Raw genomic sequence first — 9,831 nt, 5'->3', positions numbered from 1 at the left:
TTCACCTACTTGTTTTTTTTTTAAAATTCATTTTTGATTCACAATATCCTGTCTTTATCAAATATCTACGTACTGGTGTAATAAGTACAAACTGAGACGTATTTGCAATAGTATTGTATTTGTTGTTTAACATGTAGGGAGAGGGCGAATTAAGGTTTGATAACTTGGGCCCAATCCCATTATAATATATAATGCAATAAAATATGTTCAAATCAAATGTCCTGTGAAATGCAGACTACAGAATATCTATTTACATATGTTAATAATCACATAATGTATTCTTTGTTTCCTATGTAATTTTCTTTGTATTATACAATATTTGTTAATTTTTTTTTTAAAGATTTTCACTTTAGATCTACAAATATAATTATTTGAATCATAAGTTTAATACACTGTCAGTATTTCGTATGAAAACAGCCTTATTTTAAATCAACAAATAAATCAAGGCTGTTACCTTATATGTAATTTTTTAATTTTGATAAGCAAGGAATAATTTTTATAAAATAACAACATTTTTTTCTTTTGAAAAATAGACACAAACAATATTTGGAAGATGAATCAAAAAAGTAGAGTGGCACAATAATACATGTATACATATTTCGACAAATAGCTTGAAATTTGTGATGAAAATAAAAACGGGGGGGGGGGGGGGGGGTCTTTTACACTAATAAAACATTTTCAATTTAATAATGATGAAGCTATTTTCGTTAAAAGAACAAAACGATTAGGAGCAATCGTTCTATTTCGAGCGATTAAATTTGGTATTCATTTAACACGCTGCGCTCTTGGTGGTATAAGACCACAATAAGTTTATCCGAAAGTAAACGATACAGTTCATAAGCTGTTGATTTCACTCCTTTTAGTTCAAATTGCAATGGAAGTTCTCCCCTGAGTCGCTTATCGTTCAGGTCTTTACCGTGACTTTGCGTGTAGAGGAAAACTGTTAACGGTCATATTTAGAAACCAGACATTTAAAAGCATAAAGTACCATATCTCTACCGATCGCTCCGTGGCGTGAGAACTAATTTAATTCACATGGATATTGCCAAACCTAAACAAACAATACAACACTAATAACTATGAAATCATAGCTTTTTCTGATAATGTTCGAATTATTTAAATACTCAGTGGCTGCAGAGAATGCAAGTAGTCATTAATTAACTCGCCTCATTACACGCGACTGGCCACCGAATCCATCTGTCAATAACCCCAGTACAAATGTCTCATTATACGGTCTAATAAGGCAGTTCTCGATGACAAATTAAATCATATTACGCTCCAATTTAATTGATATGAATATCGGAGACTATCAGTTTTCCATCTCATAAAATTTTTATTCATTCAAAAGACTTAGTATGTGGCAAAGACATAAATACGTTTAATTAATCATTAGATTTATCGGTGTAACAAACAAAACATGCCTTCTCATTGAAATTGATTCTTTAATGGGAAACTTAGGTATCTAACTCAATGATTGCATCTATGACATTCATTATCAGATATCACTGAAAGAAAATTAATTTTAATAATGGTACGTTTCCTAAAACCTCTAATGAAGCATTCTTAATGTTAGATATTTATAGCATGCATTTATCTTGTTTCCCAGACTTGGATTATACCACAATTAACCCTTTCACTGCAATCATTTTATTGAAATGTTTGTATTGTTTGTTATGAATTAACTGAAAAGACTTAGTAATGATTCAGTAAAACAGCCTATACTATATGTAAATTGGAATGTTGTAAACAACATCTCTTTGTTCTGAACAAATCAATAACTGTTCTAGTTTATCACTAATGTCAAACATACTTTAAAATATATCGTTAAAGCAGAACATCTGGAATTAAATTTATAGCGTTTATTAAACCTTCATGTATTTAGTCATACATACTAGGCCTATATGATTTTTAATCTTAGTAATCCCTCTTTTATTATAATTTGTATTTTAGTTAAATCGCATGAATATATCATATTGTATGTGTAGTATATTGTCTATAATGATGTAGTAGTATATTTCAGCGCAAAAAGTGTATATGATGTTTAAGGTCAAGATCTAGTAAATGAAAGGTGCCTACAGGTTTATAAAATTCAGGATATAAATTCTTTTAGTGATGCTTCATAACAATAGCTTTGTTTCATAGGGTGTACCGGGGCTTAAGGTTCTGGTAGACACCATGAAAAATCATGTTTTAAAAAACAACCATTTTCTATGAAAAATAAAGGATAAAAGTAACAAATCTCAGAGATTTGTTCATTTTTAACTAATGAAATATATCTAGAATGCCTACAAGTTCTCCAAAAACGGCATTAAACAACCCTTGACCTCCTCTTTAAAATGATGTCAAATTGAATATAGGTACCGGGAATACTTTTCCCGAGATTAAATATAGAATTTCAATATATTGTTTTATTTTCTACATAATTCATTTCAAAACGTAAAATACGGGAAATTATTCATGAAATAATTATAACGTCATAATGGTTCTAGCACCAAAAAGAGCTCGAGTCTGGAATCATTTACTAAATCTTGACCTTAAGATATTAAACAATTATAAAAACCGATACATCTAAAAGTTATTGAGTAGATTTATGAAAAACCTTACAGCATATAACTGTTTATAACATTACAGCATATAACTGTATATAACATTACAGTATATACATGTACCTGTATATAGCATTATTCAAAAATAAATGTAAAGACCTTAATAACAAAAATTTACATTAACAGTATAGGGTAATAAATATCCAAATAACAGATTTTTTTTTACATATCTAGCAGCAGTGATATCTGCATGTTTCCATTTAGCATGACATCTGATTTGTACACGTGTCCCAGTTAATTAAATACATTTTGAGAATATTCACCAGCATTTACCAGTAAAAAGTTTACGAGAGGCCAGCCCAAACTTTTGAGGATAGACGAGACGGCAGTTAACACCCGATGCGGTTAATTAAAGCAAAACAAGATACACCCAGGTGGGACCACATTTAGGACAGATAGTCTATTAAATACCTGTCAGCTACTCGATGGGGCTACGGAATCCTTCCAACAGCATCTGATCTAGTTTCACAACCCTTTTGGTCGCACAAAGGATTGAAGCGTTTATGGCAAAGAGATTAGTTCTGAATTAATTTAGTAACAAACAACTGTTTTCATTTTATGTGCCGTTTAAAGACGTGTCGAAAAAAGAGATGATTATTTATTGAGGAAAAAAATGTCTTTAATTAAAGGAAACGAGAGAATTAATTCGTCAAAAAAGAGATGATAGAGTTTTAGTGACACGCTTTATATAAATATGCAAAGAATGAGAAAAGCAGCAGGGTTGGCCAAGTAATCAGGTCTTTATATGACCCTCTCATGAACGATGGTGATAGCGCCAAATGTGTTATAAACGATGTCCTCAGCTAGGAATTACCACATGCCATCAAATACTTATATTTTTGCTTTAGAATTGCCATGAATACCATCTACAGATGGCCTGTGATCAGGTTACATTAGATTAAGAAACTTCTGGCCGAGGATTATTGTCGTTTTCTCGGATTGAAAGACGGTTGAATACTGAAAAGGAAGCGAGAAAAAAGGGACTGCCTTCTTTTGAAGCAAATTCCAAATTTTTAGCACTTTTTTTTTTTACCATATAGTCTTTCTCAACGAGTTTGCAACATAATATAGAACATTTTGTAATTCTTCGTGTATCAAAACTGAATATTTACACTTTAAGTTAACAAATTCTTTCTGCTTGATGTATTTTATAAATACAATGTACTTTGAAGTACCATAGACCTCAAACCGATCTAGATGTTTTGATAATTTGTAAGACATGCTAAACATTTAAATTCCTTATTTGTTCATAATTTTAATGTTTTATAGTGTACATTTATTTTGTATATATCACTTGAATTAAAGAACAATATACCTTTTTTCCATTGTTACCATTTCATTTAAATGCCTACATTGTTGCTATCAATTTTTGCATTTCAAAATCGATTTTTATACTTTATATCTTAGTGTTACGAATCGTTTATCTTAACTAATATAATTTTGAAAATATGCTTATCTAAATTGTATAATTAACACATTAGAACTAAAACAAGTTGAATTATGCTGAAATACGAGGGTCAATCAAAAAATACGAAGACTTTTGTCATAGCTATGTTACTTAACGTCATATCATTACTAAATTTGGTAAACATAATTTAGCAATAGTTTCAAACAATTTGCAAGTAAAAAAGTTAATAAATTCCTTTATTTCTTAGAATTATTTAGAATCTAATCCCGCAAAATTGAGGTCACGGCGCACGGTCAAAACTTGTGTTAAGTCAACATTAAACCATATAATGTTGAAAGTAATATCTCTATAAATTGGGCTTAAAACCAAATAATATTGAAACCTCAAATTAATTATAATCATGGTAATCTATGTTCCAAATAATGACGGGATATATTGTTTTGTCGAACAGATATTAGTAACTAAAGACAGATAGTCCTCTTTAGAATTGACTAAAAACATCGACGTCGCCGGACGTCATGGCGCAACGAGAAGTACAAACAAAATGGATGTAACTCAGGAAAAAGCCGATACAAGCTGTGAAAATGCTCAATGGTGCAAAAAATAAGTCAACAATTATTTGCAGGTTTATGTTTACCTGTAATAAATTTTGTGGGGGTGGTGGTAATTGTATTTTGAATATAAAACAGTCCGAAAGATAGTAGAATATCTGTAAATATTTGGTAAAAAAAATAATTCACGTCTACCGACGTTCAGGGTTATCCTTAATGTAAACTAAGAGATACACGGTTAGAAAATGAAAACTTTGAAGAACTAACTTATGATTCTCGAACAAATGTGGGCAAATAAGATGTTAAGTGGTTCAGAGCCATTTTAAATTGTAAGGAGAAAGGCACAAGAGACTAAGCGTGATATAAAAATGGGGTATATCTATAAACCGTGCGTGTTTAATCTTGACGTCATGTTCTGAACGTTAACGTGCGCCGTGGTGACAAAACATGTTGTTTTTAAAAAGGGGTAACAAAAATACCGTTTCTTCAAATGGACTAAAACTTCGCATATCAATTACATAAGTGTTGGTGCACCAATTAATCTGTTAAGTATGACGTTCATAAAATATTTATGATAAACAGCCACATTGTCTTCGTATTTTTTGATTGACCCTCGTACAAACTATAAAGAATAAATATGCAATACAAGTTCAATTGCATTAATTGTTAAACTAATTGTTATACATGTTTCATTATAATGTAGTTGTAGTTGTGTTTTTTGAAATTTTGGTGACATATTAATGTATATTGATATTCTCTTAGTTTTGATATTAATGACTGGCATGTTATTGATACATTAATTTTGCTACATGTTCTTATCATGTTTAACAAGTAATTTTGTAAATGTATGAAGACCTTTATATTGCCTATTTGGTATGAAAATTTTTTTAGTGTAGAAAGCTTATTATGGTGTTTTTGTTGCACGTTGATACAACAAAAATGCATCCACGGTGGGATTCGAACCCACGACCTCTGGATTAGAAGTCCAGCGCGCTATCCACTGCGCTACGCGGACATGTAATATTATGTAATATTGTGTAATAAAGTAGGTAACATTAGTAATACAATACAACTAATCATAAATTTATAATAAGCAGCTTTATATATATATATATATATATATATATATATATATATATATATATATATATATATATATATATATATATATATATATATATATATGCATATACACACACACACACAAACATTGTATGTGAATTGTATGTACATTTTTTAAATTATGTCTATACATTTATAAAATCATTGAATTATTGAATTATCAATCAACAAATATAATCTGGAACAGCTGTGATGAAATGTTTTCGTTAAATCGTAATTATTTGTTGTATACTTTTTTTACTGCGTCGTTCCAGCATCGTACTCAAACGCTGACATGTAATGTATCATTTTGATTATGTGCAAGCAGGAAAAATTGAAGAAAAAAATTTGAAAAATTACAAAAATATTAAAATCTAAGTATATATGTTATCATTGGAATATATGGTTTGAGTTATCATGATCATACATTATTTATCTTTGTATTTCATTAATGTCCTTTAATCGGGACTGAATATAATGATATTTATATTTTTAAAAAGTAATAGAAATATCCAGAGCATTTCTGAAAAAAAAATCTTTGCACAAACGAATTTTTAAATTTATGTTATCAACATAATTACTAACCCAAATGGAGGTTATGTTGAACTATTAGTTCTTATGTATATACCATTTAACACAGGTTTTTAAAAATAGTTTTGTATTTTTAACACTTCAAGTCCGCGTAGCGCAGCGGATAGCGCGCTGGACTTCTAATCCAGAGGTCGTGGGTTCGAATCCCACCGTGGATGCATTTTTTCTTCTCTCTCTCTCTCTCTCTCTCTCTCTCTCTCTCTCTCTCTCTCTCTCCGAAATTAGACTTTTCTGAGACCTTCAAAATATCTGTTTCTAAAATCTTTTGTGTAAAAGGTATGAGACACAGTCAGACAGTTTTTTAAAATAAAAAAAGTAGACCACTGTAAGAATGTTAGACAAGGACAAATGACATTAGAATAGCAATTATATACCTGGTTATCTCATTTGATTTAAAAATTCATTGAAAATTTAAATTTCACTCCTTTAAATGATTTTAAAAAAGGGTTGGGTTTAACACAGGTATTAGGGATGTTTTGTAAAATCAAAAAGGCAAATTAAGAACAAAAATGAATTTTCCGAACAAGCTATTAACACACCGATATAAACACATTGTATCAAAATTTATCATACAATAAAATTAGACATGTATAAATTTGGTTTTACAGTTCAATCAGAAAAGGGAAGTGCCCAAAAAACAAAAAAAAACCACGGAATCAATAAAATTCGTGGTGGCCCAATTTTTGTGGTATTCGTGGGTACCCCTTACCCACGAATTTACATCCTTGACGAAAAATAATTATAAACGATTTAGTTATCCTACTGAAATTGAGACCAACGCATCCATGAAATGACACTACCCCTAAATAAGCAAAAACACACAATTTACAAAAATTGGCCCCCTTTAAATCAAATGATTCCACAGTAGATAACATCAAGAGCAACAATGATAAAACAAACCACTGAAATGATAAATGATATAGGCTTCCAAGATAATATAATATTAGAATTATGTATTATGCAATTGTCACATACTTGAGCAATCTTTACTGTTTTAAAATGAAATAAATTGTTACTATGATACAATTTTTAATATAGTTTCCCCCCAACCATTTCACTTTTTTAACCTTGTATAAAATTGGATGTTAACAATTATAATTTTTATTTGTGTATACTTGATAACAAATATTAGAATGTGCCACAACCTTAGTATTTAGTGATTATCTATACTTTTTTTTCTTAAACATACATGTACATAAAGCATATATACAAATTACCAATGTATCTATGCTAAAATCATCTGTTAACAGTAATCAAGGAATCGTAATTAGAATATGAGTCAGGTTATGTAAATTATTAAAAAAATTGATGAACATGTTTTATTAGGGGTTTATTTTAATGACTGTGATTTATTGTATAATTGTGGTTAGGCCGAAAAAATATTTACAAGTTCGGCTTATTCTTGGGTTTTCTTTTTTTTTTTTTGGGGGGGGGGGGTGTATGTGGTTTTCTATTTTTTTTTAACAATCGAAAATTATTTGTGGGTTGAGCTAAATCTAAGTACCATACATTTGCCATTAATCATTGCGGAAACATTACACACTGTTATAACCATTCATTTTCAAAAGTTTTTCGGCTAACAGATAATGTATTCTATTAAACTATACTTAATTAAACTATACTTAAATTTCCCATAATCTTGCAATAGTAGACAACGCAGATACAAGGGAGTTCTCAAAGAAACACTTCTTCGGAAGAACTTCATTGCTTCAAATTTGTGTAATCACTATAAGATAAAAAAAAATTGTTACAAACTGTAATCAATAGCGAGGATAACAAAATTTCATAATAAACTTTATTGCAGAAAAATACAGAAACTTATTCATTCAAGAGCCATTAGAATAAAAGTTGACTGCATAAGAATCATTTTCTTGTGTGATGATTTGATTTTGTTGAAACCATAGCTCACAAAGAACCAAATGTGGCCATACTCAAACGAGTTTTGTGTAGGGACATAATGTACCAAACTTAAGTTAATTTTTATTCAATCTATTGATTGAGTTACTTTTCCCATATGAGGAAGAGGTGTTCTTTGTATGATACAAATGATTTAAAATCACAATTTTTATATGTATATGTCTTAATTTTCTCACCATTTAAAAACAACTTGATTTATTAATTTTTAAAATAAAATCTAAACATACATTAAGAAAATATGTCATTTTCATCATTTTAAGATTTAACTAGGAAATGTTGAATTTTATAAAAGATTCCATCGATTATTTTACTTCAAGAAAACCATAATCAATAGGTTTAGTTTGATACACACCGTGCCGGTTCAAACATTTATCCTTAACAGCAATCGCGTGTGTTACTAGACACACAAATGTCATTCTATCGTGCTCTAGCCTCATTTATAACGATTTTTAAAAAAGTTCCAGCAATTTAACACAGAGAATTGGAATAATACAATTAACAGCATAATTCACCCTAATAGGTCTGAACAGAGAAAACGGTGAGAGGAAATAGAGATATTTTGTTTACTGATCCTTTTTTATGTCCTGTCATAGTTCTCCGCCATAACTCATTTACCAAATTTGTTATATCAAATGATGGATTGAGGTAAGGTCAGCTGGTGACCTATCATCGTCTCAAATTTAAGAACAATGAGAGATTGTAGGGTCTTTGGGATGATAAAAAGAACCCAAATCGGTAATGATATTTGTTTGGAAGAAATTGACCGTTCAAAATAGATTTTCGTATGCCCGACAACTCAGAAATAGATTTGTTAGAAGAAAAATGTTAAATATTGAACAATTATGTTATTCATTCCTCGACCTGCAGTAAAAAACGTTTATATCAACTCTGGTAACCCAAGATTGATGGGAAGCAGACATAATATGCCAAACGATACCTATTAGCATGGTTTTTGAGTCTTGTTAAATTTGATAAATTTTCTTAGATGAAGAATCTTATTCATAATTTTTTTTCCAGTATAATGGCTCTTTTACTTACGATTTCTGAAGCAAATTATGGGTATCTCCTTTCTTCTATCACCTTTTTCCTGTTCGTCAATCTGTAACACCAATTTATCTGTTCTAAAATTCGTTGTGTATTGTAAAAAGGAACCAAGTCTGTTTTAAAAAAATAAATTTCAGTGTTTTGTTCTTTAGAATACGTATTTTTTAAAAAAAATATTCGAGTTCATTATTATAGAGGGTACTAAGAGTTTAAACGTTTTTGTATACAACATGAAATTTTTGTTTTCGAATTCTTTTAAATTAGTGCTGCCTTTTCATCTGAAATTTGAAAGAATCAGAATATTATTTTTTTTTCTTTGAAATACACACATCGTTAGATCATATTGGAGTAAATTACTAGATTCTTTGATTTGCATTTGTTTTTGTTTTTTAAGAACGATGACTTTATTTGTTCAAGCAAAATAATTATTTAAAAATGTAAAAAAAAAAATGATTTAAACAGTTATATTTTTTCAAAAGCAAAATAGTTTTTAAAATTTTGCAAATTAATTTAAATACGGCTCTATTTGCAGATTGAAATAAAATGTATACATATTGAAGCAATATGACAACATTTAACCTTAAAAAAAAACCCACCGACACATAAAATACTT

General features: G+C 29.5%; 2 non-coding genes across 2 annotated transcripts; one reads left to right on the top strand and one right to left on the bottom strand.

Annotated features, from left to right (window-relative positions):
• Positions 1 to 5,507: 5,507 nt before the first annotated feature.
• Trnar-ucu (transfer RNA arginine (anticodon UCU)) lies at positions 5,508 to 5,580 on the bottom strand. Its single transcript has one exon. It is a non-coding gene; the product is annotated as a tRNA-Arg (tRNA).
• A 762-nt stretch (positions 5,581 to 6,342) lies between these two features.
• Trnar-ucu (transfer RNA arginine (anticodon UCU)) lies at positions 6,343 to 6,415 on the top strand. Its single transcript has one exon. It is a non-coding gene; the product is annotated as a tRNA-Arg (tRNA).
• The last annotated feature ends 3,416 nt before the right edge of the window (positions 6,416 to 9,831 follow it).

Source organism: Magallana gigas, chromosome 8 (assembly GCF_963853765.1).
Source record: "Magallana gigas chromosome 8, xbMagGiga1.1, whole genome shotgun sequence".
Lineage (NCBI taxonomy): Eukaryota > Metazoa > Mollusca > Bivalvia > Ostreida > Ostreidae > Magallana > Magallana gigas.
This window is presented reverse-complemented; position numbering and strand designations above follow the sequence as displayed.